Consider the following 14,073-nt stretch of genomic DNA (forward strand, 5'->3'; position numbering starts at 1 on the left):
GTTGGGGTCTTTCTTTGTGGAGTTTGCATTTCCCCCGGTGTCTGTGTGGGCTTTTCCTCCCACAGTCCAAACACATAGTGATTGGGGATTGGTTTAATTGGAGACTGTAAATGGTCGATAGGTGTTTGCTCTGAGATACACTGGCGACCTGTACAGGGTGTACCCCGCCTCTTGCCAATTATCAGCTGTGATTGGCTCCCAAGTGTTTGCAGTGATTCTCTGCAGGGATCAATGGTCAGGATGTGGTAAACGGGGTCCCCTTTTTGGTCCTTTGCAATTTTTTTAATCATCATTATTTATATATTTTGTGAAGGTGTATTTGTAAAAAAATTAAAAACGTTTGTGATGTAATTTTCCCACCAAAGCCTTTTTAAAGTATGAGATGCTAAATCCAAACACTCCGCTCCTCGCACCCCCGCCTCCCTCTCTCTGCTCCAGTACACCCCTTCAACTACATCCTGACTGTTATTGCTATCTCAGCAAATTCCAGAATCAGGAACTTTCTAACCTGAACTATCTCTGTGCTGCTGCCAGGATGTTCAGAGTGTGGCTCACAAAAAGCCTCGGACTGCACCTCTCCACACTGGCATGTTAGAAAGCACATGATGTACATAGCTGAGGTTTGGTAGAACTTCTGTCTCGGTAAAGATTCTAATTGGACTGAATAATCCAAATGATGCTGTTGACTAAAACCTAAGAGGACTAATAGCTCAATTTAGCAAAAAGGTGACACACCTTTAATATGGCATTCTCTTAATTTGTTTCACTGGACACCAGCTGTAATATTGCAGTACTGCCAACTGCTCTGCACTTATAGCTCTACTTTATGGACAAAAAGTGTAGTGTGTGATCTGAGAGGAATTTAATAGTGGGGGGTGGGGTGGCAGTGTCCATCTGTGGTGTCAGAGGGGGGTCTCTAATCTCCGTCTCTGAACCCCCCTCGTCAAAGCAGAGATGGACAGAGAAAATACTGTAAAATGGGCAGAAGAGAGGGGGCTATTATACTCCAGCAGAGAGCCTGTTTTTATGGCTCAGGGTTTCTGAGAGGGTTTAAGGATCAGGGTGGCTGTGTTTCTGTATCTTTGACTGCTGTGCAGAGAACTGAATGGTACTGATGTTGCTGTATCTGCTTCTATTTCAGACTTTTTTTTGTAACCTCATTCTCATACCTCTTGTGCAATGTTCTTGAAACATGCTTTTACTCACATCAGATATGTTCTCAGCATGAGCAGTTAGCCTATAAAATGCGTCTCTAAGCTTTTTGAATGGGTTTGATAAGATGTCTGAAATGAAATAAACTTAAGCTGAAAACATTTTCACATTTAATCTACACACATCAAAAGCCTATTGGTGACAACATCAGGAGAAACAACTAATCTACTAACTTGTGTTCATATTTACACTTATTCATCACTGCTGAATCACCAAATGAAATGTGGTTATGTTGAAGTCATGCAGCAGTGTTGTAGGTCATTTCTAAATTTTCTTCTGGTGAAATGTTTTCTAACTTGTGGTATTGAGCCTTTTAACGTTGAATGCATTGAGTGAAGAAGTCACATCTTTATGCCAGCTCCAAAATTTGCATCTTGTCCAGTCTGACCAAAGGTAATGTAAGCAGAGAAGAGTCATGGAGAAAGCCAATAGAATCAACTGACATGCTTTAAAGTGCTACTTCCCCTCTAAGTGTTGGCTGAAGTGCCTCTTCCTGGAAACATGTCTTCTGAATGCAGTGGGGGGAGGCAGGGCCCTTTGTAAACATTGTAAACACACACACACACACACATCCAGGTTGTCTAGCTATGAGCCTACACACGTTCTTGACAGAAATGTTGTATGAAGTATTGGGCCTCTCACTTCTTGAGTTTCCTGACAGCCAAGACCATGGTCATCCCGAGCCATTTGAACTACCGGCACAGGCAGGTGGTGCTGAGACAGCCGGGGCTGAAGCAACAGCGTCTAAGGAGTTTTGGTCAGCAGGAAACTGTGTCGCAAAAGTGTAAACACAAGACAGCAAGGCTAAAACATCCGTGTTTGAAAATTGGAAGGGCGAGAGCAGACAGGGGATATTTAAGGATGTAGTTTTAGCATGAATTTGAAAATTTCCACCCATGAGAGGTTGCTGGTGGCGGGAGGCTGTCCACCTGTGACTAGAGGATATATATATATATATATATATATATAGGGAGAGGGAGAGGTCCAAGTGGTTGACTCAATGTGAGCATTGGCCCTTCAAGGTCCAAGATGGTTTGAAACATCGGAGGGTGTTATGAGCAATGTACATCCCATAAATGTAGATTTTCTAAATATAAATATGGTAATAAATGTGATGATTAAACCAGCATAATTTGTTTAATCCAAGAGCAGTCTCATTAATTAGTTTACAGAATTAAGCTTTACAGCATCTCCTTAAGTGATTTTTTTTATTTCCGACTTACAGGTCAAAGTATCTTATGGGACCACAACCATGTCTTAGTGAGTGAAGCAGGCTGCGCAGTACATATTATTTGAATTTTGTCGTAAAACTATTACAATATTTATCTCTCCACTATTTTTTTTATGTAAAGTGGCATTTGCAAGGCATTTTCTGGCTAAAATCGAATGTTGTGTGCAAATATACCATCTGTACGGACGTTAGCTCAAGCTATAGCTATCAGCTGTGTGAGCAGTGTGCCTCCACTGCCAGGAGACAATTACAGTCTTTGATGTAAACGCACCCCAACAGCAGCATAAGTAGAGAATAGTCTTAAAGTCAGCAAACTGAATGTCACTTACACAGCAAAAGCTATCTATAGATTAGCAACGTTACATAATATTCAACAAAATAAGATAGTATTCACTCCAGACCAAGGCTGCAGCAGCAAAGCCTGTTGTGTAGTGAATTCAGCAAGGGTGTGTTTTATTGCTTTTGAATTGAAGAATGTTTTTGCAATAAAATATATGTGGGTAATATCTCTTTCAATAGTACAAAGTCTTGTATTAAGTGGGATTAGAGGCTAAGAGTCACCACCAATGTCCCCTGAAGTTTAACAGTAAGTCTTTAACCCTCTGAGGCACTAATAGTTACCACAGCAGAAGCACGTGTTCAGTCTTTGGAGTCAGAGCAGTGTCACAGCCTCATTACACCCCGGTCAGGTGCAGGGTCACGAAGTCAGGTCATGTTCGGACCAGCAGCTCATATGCTTTTGTCACATGTCACTGCACTGTAGATTTAAAGGGGTATTAACCAGATGGAACAATGTCTGACATTTACCCACCTCAAGCTACAGTAGAGACCTTTGTGTTCGAGAGGTGTCAGTTCATTTTGAGGCCTTGTGTACACAGGGAGGGATTAAGGATATACTGCTAATCAACATTTGGGCAAAATGAGCATGTCATTTGGATTCTAATGGGAAGTGAAAGCCGCACAAACCCAGAAACCCCAAAAATACTGTGCATATCCTCAGCAAATCGAAAGGATAAGACATTAAATTAAACCTGTTGTATCATTCAACCATCTGAGTGTAAACACTCATGTATTTAAACTGCTCTCTCTCAGGAGAAGCAGAGATGGGGGCTTGAAGCACAACACAAATGAGTTCCTTTCTTCTTCCTCTCCTGTGGCCTCAGGCAGCCTGGCTTCCCTGTGTGTGTGTGTGTGTGTGTGTGTGTGTGTGTGTGTGTGTGTGTGTGTGTGTGTGTGAGTGTGTGTGTGCACGTGCCTCTGTGTTTTGCTGGGAATCTCACAGGACATCATAGGGCTCCAAGATGCTCCACTCAGTGATTAGCTGTGCTCAGCAAGCGCCACAGGGACCATTTCACTCACACACACACACACACACACACACACACACACACACAGTTAGTCAGGCTGACAGAGACAGGCAGATTGGCAGGCCCGTGTGTCACTGGCTAAGCTGATGAACTGACGTCTGTGTGTGCCTGTGGTGTGTATGGAGGAGTATGGATGCCTTTTTCTTAACTTTCCTCTACATATGTATGTTTCTATATGTCACTTCAGTGTGTGCTTCTGACAGCATGGATAATGGCATATGCTTACTACTGTGTGTGTGTGTGTGTGTGTGTGTGTACAGTGGGGTCTGGTGCGTGTTTAGAGGCAGGAGCTGACTAAGCCTGAGATGGATCTCAGTTGGTGACTGATGCTGACAGACAGACAGAGGACATGATGAAAGTCTCAGAGTCACCGTCCAGCCTTTTCAACAGAACGGTTCCGTCACAGGAGCAGCACAAGCCTTTCTGGAGGCCTAAGCAAGATGTTGTGTGAGTGCCCCCCCTCCCCCACCACAATCATAAAAAACGTAAGGTAACACTTTATATTAGGGAACACATATCAACCATTAACTAGTTGCTTATCAGCATGGATATTAGAGGCATATTGGCTCTTTGTTAGTCATTATAAAGCACTTATTAATGCCTTATTCTTAATGACCTTATTCTGTAACTACTCCATTGATTAACAGTTTTCCCTTAATAACCTGCTAATTACTGCTTATTGATGGTAAGTAAGGAAGTTGTTGTACATGAATTACATGTGTGTTCCCTAATATAAAGTGTTACCAAACGTAATAACAATAATGGCTTGAATTTATATAGCGCTTTTCACAGGACCCAAGGACGCTTTACATATGTTTGTGAGGACAAGACAGAAGAGAAGAGAAGAAAGTAATAATACCAAACAGGATAGAATCTAGCAGCAGGGTGGAGCATTAACTGAGACCAAAGGCCTGAGAGGTGGTGCTTGAGGAGTTTTTTAAAGATTTCCAGAGATTCAGCGTTTCGTCAGTCTGAATTAAGCCAAATCATCAACTGTACACAGCTCACACATGACCTCACCCAGAGGTATCACTTTAGAATATTACCACCAAGCTGACAGACCTGTACACTCTCAACCTGTGTTCATTATTCACAGTGACACAAGCTGACTTAAACCGTTGCTTACTTTTATGGAATGCTGCGCTTCTCATATCACATCACTCATTACCCTTTTCATTAAACCCCCTATTTGATTTTAATGACAATATAGCAGCAGTGCAATTCATAGGATCTGTGATATGACGGTGGGTGTCAGACAGGATGGTTTTTCTGGTCTCCTGGGATTTTTACACACAAAGTTCTCAAGAGAAAAACAACATCCAATGAGCATCAGATCTGTGAGTGGAAACACATGAGAGAGGTCAGAATATAACTTATGTCCTTCTGACTTTCTTGGCCTCTTTGAAGAAGCATAGCTCTGATGATCCACTGGCCTCATCTAGACCTGGCCTTGTCATCTGTCCTGAGTGGTTTGATAACAACTGCATTTGAACACAAATGGGTATCAAATGAAATGTGCATTTAGATTTGAAAGTTGCTCAGGTATTTCACAATGCACACTGATGAATGAGTATTTGAGTGGGGAATTGAGATACGATCACAAGTGGTCACCAGAGACACGTTGACACGTTGAACTGATGAACTTAAAGTAAAATATCAGCTTTTGTTTGGATTGTCATGAAAACATTTATGGTCCCCAGACAATAAATCCTAAACATTGAAAAGGCTCTTAAATGTGAAGTGCAAAATCATTAGTAACATTTTTCATGTGGAACCTCCATCAGGTAAGAATTTCACTGTAACATTAATGATATTCCCATTGCACTCTGCTAATGTGGTATTTTGTCTTTCGTGCTTATGAGCAAATGTTAGCATGATAACACACTACACCACAGTGCTGTTAACAAACTGCAGATAGATAGCATCATTATTACAAATATTACACTATAAAAACTGAACATCAACACTTGCATACTGATGTAAAATGTCCCATGGGCACTTGACCCTAAACCGAGATCTCAGAGATTATTTAAACTACCTGAAGAAGCTACCACAGAAAAATCATATTCAATAGAAGCCCAACAGTTCTTGCACAGCGGAGAAAACTTTTCTCTGATCAAAAACCTTTACATGACCAGTTATTTATTTATCTTTACTTGTTGTTTGACCTTGTCCGTTTGAAAGCTTGTCAGATGTGTGGCAGGCCGCTGGGTCATGCATGTATTTATGGCATACTGTTTTTCTGTTCTTTAATAAATATTTTTGACAGATAGTGCACCTGAATGACTCCATGGAATGACACCCTCCCAGTGTTGGAGATCAACTCCTAGATTATGGAGTTTTTTTCCTATCTTTAATCAAGAGTGTGGTCTTTCAGTTTGAGCACATAACTTGTTGAATTTATGTTCAGATTGTGTATTTTCATCGAAACCCTGTCCTTGCACTAAAATAGCTCCTGTCTGCACTTAAATTTTCTGCTTCTGCTCAAACTGTGTGCTTGCACTCAGATAAATTGTTGCTTGCCAGGTGTCGTGTTGACCACTGGTCAACCAATGAAATGAATGAAATGATCCCTACGATGTACTTCCCCTTGCTTTCTCTATGACTTTTTGGAATATAAGGACAGGGGAAGTCCATCTAATAAAGCCATGGAGGGCTGGAGTGGATGAACCCAGTTACAGAGTAACCGCCCGCATGGCTATGCTCTGAAGTAAAGCAAACACGCCTGCAACGAGGGAGGATCATATCATTCATTTCATTGGTTGACCAGTGGTCAACACGACACCTGGCATTCTATTGGTTGGGGAATTTCGACAGGGTAGTAACACAATAAAATCCAAGCGCAGAGGAGAAATCTGAGAGCAGACAACTCACGAGCGCATGGAAAGCAGACTGAGTGAGGAGAAGGGCTGAAGCTGGAGAGCTGGGAATCCGTGCGAATATATCTGAGAGCAAGCACACAGTTTGAGCAGAAGCAGAACATTTAAGTGCAAACAGGAGCTATTTTAGTGCAAGGGCAGGGTTTTGATGAAAAGTAATAGACAATCTGAACATAAATTCAACAAGTCATGTGCTGGAACTGAAAGACCACGCTCTTGAATAAAGATAGGAAAAAAATTCCGTACTAGGTCTACTGGCAGACACACAAGCCAAACGTGGGCATGAGATAAGTCAGCCATAATTTCACATGAAGGAGTGAAGAAGAAATGCTGTGTGAACAATGATGTCATGGGCTTGTATTGACATTCTAAAGCAGTTCCTGAACACCAAACTTTTGAGGACAAGGGGACGCTGTGTCCACTGTGAAAACAAAGATGGATGACAGCGAAGTGACTCCTGACCATAACCAGCACAGGCTGTGTGAATGAAGAAAGATGTGCAACAGTACGTGTGCAGAAAAGAATTTTAGAGCTTAGAGGACTGGAGGAAAACTTTTTCAGGTTACTTATTGATGAATTAGTCTGCAATTAGATATGCAATATATAGTTTGAATAGAGGAAAAATCAGCATACAATTTGCATTTGACATTTTGTGAGCCAGACAAAAATAGCTGAAAAAGGAAAAAATCACTGTCGGTCATTTTCTTGGAGAAAGGCTGGCTGCCAAATGTTTTTTTATTTGGCCTTGAACAGCACAATGACAAGTCCCACAGCGCAGGTCACAATAAAAAGAAGGATTTAAGTGTTGGTGTTGGAAAGGCAGTGCAGTGACTATGACTCAATTTGAAGCTGGTCGCAGGATGTGAGCAGCTTCTACATGGAAAAGAAAATTCATCTACAACACATGTACTGTATGAATAACCACACTCCAACTAGACTTCACATGAAGTCTAATGTTACTCTGTCCCTGCTAGATGTGTGAATAGTTAATTGTTAACACAGGAGAAGGAGACCTCTCTCTCAGAAAGCAGTGTTATGGCAGAAAACAGCCTCCCAAGAGCAGCACTGGGTTGTTCAGTGATTTTGGCACAGTGGCAACGCTCAGTTTTTCAGGATTTCTGACCTAGAAAGAATTTTTTTTCCAGTGTGACTTTAAAATGGTCAATAAGCATTCTGAGCAACACTAGCCCAACTAACGGTGTTTCAGTGTCGTCAGAATTTGATCCACATTGTCCAAAACATTTTTAATTGTAGGAAGGCTTGAACGTATAAGCTGTCAACCACGATCCAGTCAGCCATGAAGGGCGAAGATGAAGACAATCAGGGTAAGGGTTGGTTTGGATTCTCCCTCTCCTCTAACTAAAAACTGTTGCAAATGATTTGTTTGTTGGGTCGGCAATGCTATATATCTGAACACTCCATCAACTAGCAAGATAGCGAGGCTGCAAAAACGTTGCCTACACGTGCACACCATGGTTGTGCTTGTGTTCCAGGATGGAAACATTGTCACGCTAATTTGTATTGTAACGTGATTTGTTGTACCCACTGTGGAAAGGACAGATCCTTTGTGTTTTGTGTTGCCTTTACATGACCAAACATTAATGACAATAAAAATCAAAAAGAAGTGTAAATAAGGAGCAGCAAGAGTTGAACCCCAACTTTGTCTTCATACTAAACTTACCCAAGTCGGTTTTTGCATGTAGAGCCTTTAAATAATATTACAGATTAGGACTGAAAATAAGACACATAACAATATGTTTGCCTTGCACACCAAAGCATTTCTAGCATTGTCCTGAGACATGGTGTTGTCGATGTTTGTCATCTCAGTGTTTAGTTGTGTTGCTCATTGGACCCAAAGTTCAGATGTAAGACAAGATGAGTAGTGCAGGAAAGAATATTATATCAAATTGGCAGGATTGCTGACTCTATTTGCAGTTAAAAGACAAGAAAAAACTCAAGCATCTCTAACTCAGAACTCAGGCAGCAACACTAGCAAAAGCCAGGAAACACCTTTCGGGAAACACAGGAGAACAAGCCAGGGCGGTATAGGAAGGTAGCACACAGATGAACCGAATTGGGGCAGGCAATCATAAAAGCTGACTATATACAAAGACAAGAAGTAAAACAAGCCAAAGATGAGTACAAAATAAAGCAGGAAATATGAGCTCATAGTTCAGACAACATACAGCTGAGATAATAACCCTAGCCCTCGAAAAAACAAGGCCGCAGGTTTAAAAAAAAAATGGCAATGCTTTTTAATCACATAGCCTCATGATCAGATGAGCTTACATCGACAACACGTAAATATAAGGTTAAAGTGAACACCGCTGGAAATTAAAGTCTGTGAAAGGTATTTCATGTCTTTAGCAAACTCACATTTTCTTCATTAAATTAGATGAACATTTGAAAGAGTTGGTATCAATGGATACAAACAGTGACAAGATTTATTGAAATTGTCATCATGCTGTGGAAATCATCCACCCCCATGTTTATGTAGCCACAAAAAGAGCCTGAATGAAAAGCAAATTTCTCTGCTTCCACCCGAGCATCTTTATTCAGCCGGAGCTCCAGTTTTTCACTTTGTCTTGGCAAGGCAAAGTAAACAGCTCTGCCAGAGCCAGTCAGCCAATATGGTGTAACTGATTTAAGGCGGATTAGAGATTCCTATGCTAAGCCTGAGAGAATCCTCTCAAATATTCACAGACGGACTGAATTAGTGAAAGAAACAATAGCCATTTTCAATGCATCTTATGTGAGATGTTTGCATCCTGTGATACTCGCAGCCATTGTAGGTGGCTGGCTCAAGAACATGTGACATGATTATATTTTAAAGCCACCCAAAGCCTGAGTTTTAACAGGGGCTGAAATTCAAAATACACATCACCTTCTTTCCAAAGAAAATGAAATAAAAAAGAAAATCCCCACTGTTTTCCTTCAGCCTGAAGTTGTATTTTTAAAGGTTTGTTCCTGGTTTCCCCTGTCAGTGACTTGAATTAATTCCTGGAAGAGCTTATTGCTCAGAGGAAGTGAAATTGCTCCTAGTTCATAACTATCGGGACAACAGTATCCTAATCTGTGTTTCTCTCTTTTTTATTTACAGACATGACACTTGCTACATGCAGTATAGGGTGGGATAAGTACGGATGAAATCTCACAGATCTGTACTAGATCAGTTAGATCTTCAAACCAGATAGTCTCAAGTCTGTCAGCTATGAAAACAGTGAATTTGTGAACATGAGCTAAAGTGACTGGTGGCTATATACACACATGATGGAATTTGCTGTATCTTCATATCTGATTAATCACAGTGACAACCATGGTTAATTCCACACATCCCAGTGCTGTCCCCTACCTGGACAGGACATCCCAAAGGAAGACAGGAGACAGTGTGTATTGTGTATCGCTAACAAAAGACACTTTTCCTCACCTGATTGGCTTTCTGCAGAGGAGTTGAGACAACCTCATGCTTCCCATGTCTTCAAGCAGAGGAGGTCCCTGTGGTGTAAATGCAGGGGCAACTGAGTTGCAATGCCTGCTTAGTCTCATGCCCCCTAATTACGCAGCCCTCTACTGCTCAAAATACATTTTCACTTCAAAACAAATTTTATTTTATCACTATTTCCCCCCATGCATTGCACGGTTAAAGAATCCCAAATAATATCAGTGCCGTCCGGTGATTCACCCAGCTATAAATCCCCACGGGGGCCTATCCCACCCATTTATTTTCCTCTTTGGAGAAAAATCAATGACATGTCAATCATGCCCTGGCCGTCAAAGTTGGCCACTCTCGCACTCGCAGAACAAACAATAGTTTGACACTTTTACTTTCTTCTAACGCTGTTACATCATTTGCAGCAATGATTACAGGACTTTCGCTCCATTACAAACAAAATAAACTTTATAGTTTGTAGAATTTTAATATTTCTATTGAAATATTTTACTGGGCTGGTTGTTGGAGCTGTGGTTGCTTATTTGTCTTGCTAATTTATCACTGCTCAGGAAACACAGACACGTTGTCCTCTACCAGGCCCGTGGGGGAATAGTGCTGCTGACACTGTGTCCAAACAGAAGGCATAGCATGAGCAGCACGTCAGCTGAGCAGCAGCAGCAGCAGCTCCGGTGTTCAATGTGCACAGGCTGCGTTCAGGCAGAATACTGAGTTGAGGGTCACACTCATTTGGAAATGCTCACAGCCCAACTCACAATCACTGTAGCACTGTTTTGCATTTAAAACGCTGCAACACAGAGACTAAAAATACACTTCAGGTTGTGTTTATGTATGTGCAGCGTCTGTGTCGACAGCTGAACTGATTAAAATGAGAGCTTATCTGTTCAGTCAGATGTGTGTCAGAACGGACAGCGGAAAATTGCACTGAACTGAAACACTAAGTCAGACAGAGGTTGCTTTATTTGCAATATAGTGATTTCTCATTTTACAGTGGCATTACTCTCCACCTCTCCCAGTCCATCTAACTTGAATGATACAACATGATGTCGTTAGTTTTATTTGCGAGCAGTGCAAGCTCACATTTGTACTTATGTCCGTAAAGCCGGTTTGACTGTGGCGCACATAAATTGGCATTGACCTTCGATCCATACCTGAATTCCATCAAACAATATTCTTCAAATATGTTGAAATACTGATGATATTTCTATTAGTTCCTATTGTCCTTTCAACAATTAACACAAAAAGGACTGCATGGACTACATCAGCTGCTCATGTCAGTCGGAGCACTGAGAGAAATGCACACTCGCATTGCTGTAATGCACAGCAGTAGCTTATCCTTCTCTTGTACTCACTGAGTGGTTGCACTAATGATCTCTCTGCTACCCCCAGCACACCATGCTTTTACTCACCTCACCAAACACTTCAAGACTTGACCTCATCAGGGTGGTCCACTATGGTGGTATATGGTATGGCATGATTCACTGGACTACAGTTATATTAATATAAAGAGGCAGTATCTTCCCACACAGAAACCCAACAAAGTATCAAACATGTATTTCTGTATTAAGAATCCTCTTTATGGTCCCACACACAGCGTGCAACATGCAAACTCTGACCTCTTCCCCACACGGAATACAATCCACACAGTGACCACACACGGAACAGTGGGCAGCCATGAAAGCGCCCGGGGAGCAATTGGGGGGTTCGGTGCCTTGCTCAGGGGCACCTTGGCGGTGCCCAGGAGGTGAACTGGCACCTCTCCAACTTCCGTCCATGCTGGACTTGAACCGATCACCCTCCGCTTTCCAAGCGGAGTCACTATGGACTGAGCTACTGCCTCTGTGTTACATGTTAACGTATCATTGTTCACAAGGTATTATTACAAGGTATTATTGTTATAATTTTATCCTGTTCAGTGGAGCAGTCAATCAGAAAGCACCATGTGCAGTCACAGATTTGTTTCTCTCCACAGTCCCCAAAGTGCTCCTCATTGTTCTCTATAAATTTGAAAGTCTCGACCTTCTATGGAAAGAGCCTTGAGATGATGAATATTATGATTTGCTGCTATACAAATACAATTTAATGGGAATACAGTACTTTACGCTTTGGTGAATTTTTAATTGTGGAATGAAAGTGCTTGTGATTCTGCATTTCATCGATTTGCAGGCACTAAAGCCTTTTTAGCCAATTTTACCAATGATTTTAACTGAACATCTGGATAGAAACACATAGAACTGAAACATTTTGCCAAATCCACTACAATATATCAGACATTCTTGGCTGAAATAATAACAAAAAAAATTAAATTTATAAAAATGCTGAAGGAGTTCCTCTGATTCTGTGTTTGGTTGAGTCAAAGCTGCTCAGGAGGCCAAAGTGATGTTAGAGGGTGAGTCAATGCATGGTTGGGTGACAATAACAGAACTCTAATTGAAATCCACAGCTAGAAAACACAGGAATGGTATAAGTCAAGATTTAAGTTTTTCTGGGATTTGTTACTTAGCGAATCGGTGCAGGAAAATGTTGATTTGACGTGTCAGAATGTTTTCTAGGGAACTGAACATCCATTCAGACTTTGGCCACCTTTATATCAGCACATTCTCACCAATACTGGTTGACGACAACATTAGGACTCCATATCCATTTTCTACCAATGTACTGTAACACAAACATAATGATCCTAATGAAAGCAAACGCCTTGTCATACAGTGACATGTTCATACTGTCTTCAGCAGTTTCACACATGACCTCCAGGTAAAATCCAGAGAATTGGCGATGGAGTTTACCCAGATTCTGCCTTTTACACATGCACAGCGGGAGGTTTCCGGCACGCAGAGGATCTGTGGAGTAAATGGTTAAATGGTTTGTATTCATAAAGCCCTTTTCTAGTCTTGATGACCACTCAAAGTGCTTTTAGTCCAGTGCACGTCTGAAAGAGGCTTTAGTGAAATGGCTGCTGATATGTTTTTAGAAGCACCTATTGATCACGTGGGCTGTATAAATGTTCCTTGAACGGTTGAAAGAGGTAGGACTATGAGATAGGTTTGAAAGCTGTAAGCGCCAGTAAGTGAACTGTTGATATCGAATTCAGACAGACAGTATCTCTTATTCCCAGTGGAATGAAATTACGGTATTAAAACTCTGTGTTGTTGTGTGAGCTGACAATGGCGTTGGGGTGCTGTAAACAAAATCATGTGATCGATGCAGCAGAGTTATTCACTTCCTGCCTCTGCCTGCTGCACTCTGCTGCACCACCTCTCGCCTGAATTATGTGGAGGATTTGATGCTGTTGTGAACGCATCTGTGCAGATAACCTCCCACCCTGTTGTGCATGTGTGAAAGGCAAACTGTGGGTTAAGTCCATAGCCAATTCTCTGGATTTTACCTGGAGGGCATGTCTGAAAACAGCTAAAGTAATACTTTATAGAATCTCTTCAATCCAAGTAAAAGTTTTTGTCAAATAAAGTTAAATCATTACTCTCAGTTTTTTTTGCAATTGCTACCCTTTAAGATACAATTATTGTTAAGCTGAATAATTAGCCTGAGTCACAAATGTCCATCAGAACTATCGCCAAAAAGCAAAGGGAAATAAGAAAAGCTTGGTTCAGGAGAATTTTTCATACCTAAATAAAAGCTCTGTACATGGGATGAAAAATGATGTGAACCCTTTTGGAATGATCTGCTTTTCTGTATAGGTTTGTAATGGAAAGGTGACAAACACATCCTTAACATACAAACAATTGCAATCTTACATGTGCTTATTTAAAAAAATACATCAAGGGGCACCTGCTTGCTTACTTGGTAGTGCAGGCACCAACATACCAAGGATTGAGGCCTGAGGCAGCCACAGGTACTGTTCCAACCCAGCCCTTTTCTGTGTGTCTTTCCCATTCTCTCCTCTCATTTCACACTTCCACTGTCTTGTCAATAAAGGTG

Source organism: Paralichthys olivaceus, chromosome 16 (assembly GCF_024713975.1).
Source record: "Paralichthys olivaceus isolate ysfri-2021 chromosome 16, ASM2471397v2, whole genome shotgun sequence".
NCBI lineage: Eukaryota > Metazoa > Chordata > Actinopteri > Pleuronectiformes > Paralichthyidae > Paralichthys > Paralichthys olivaceus.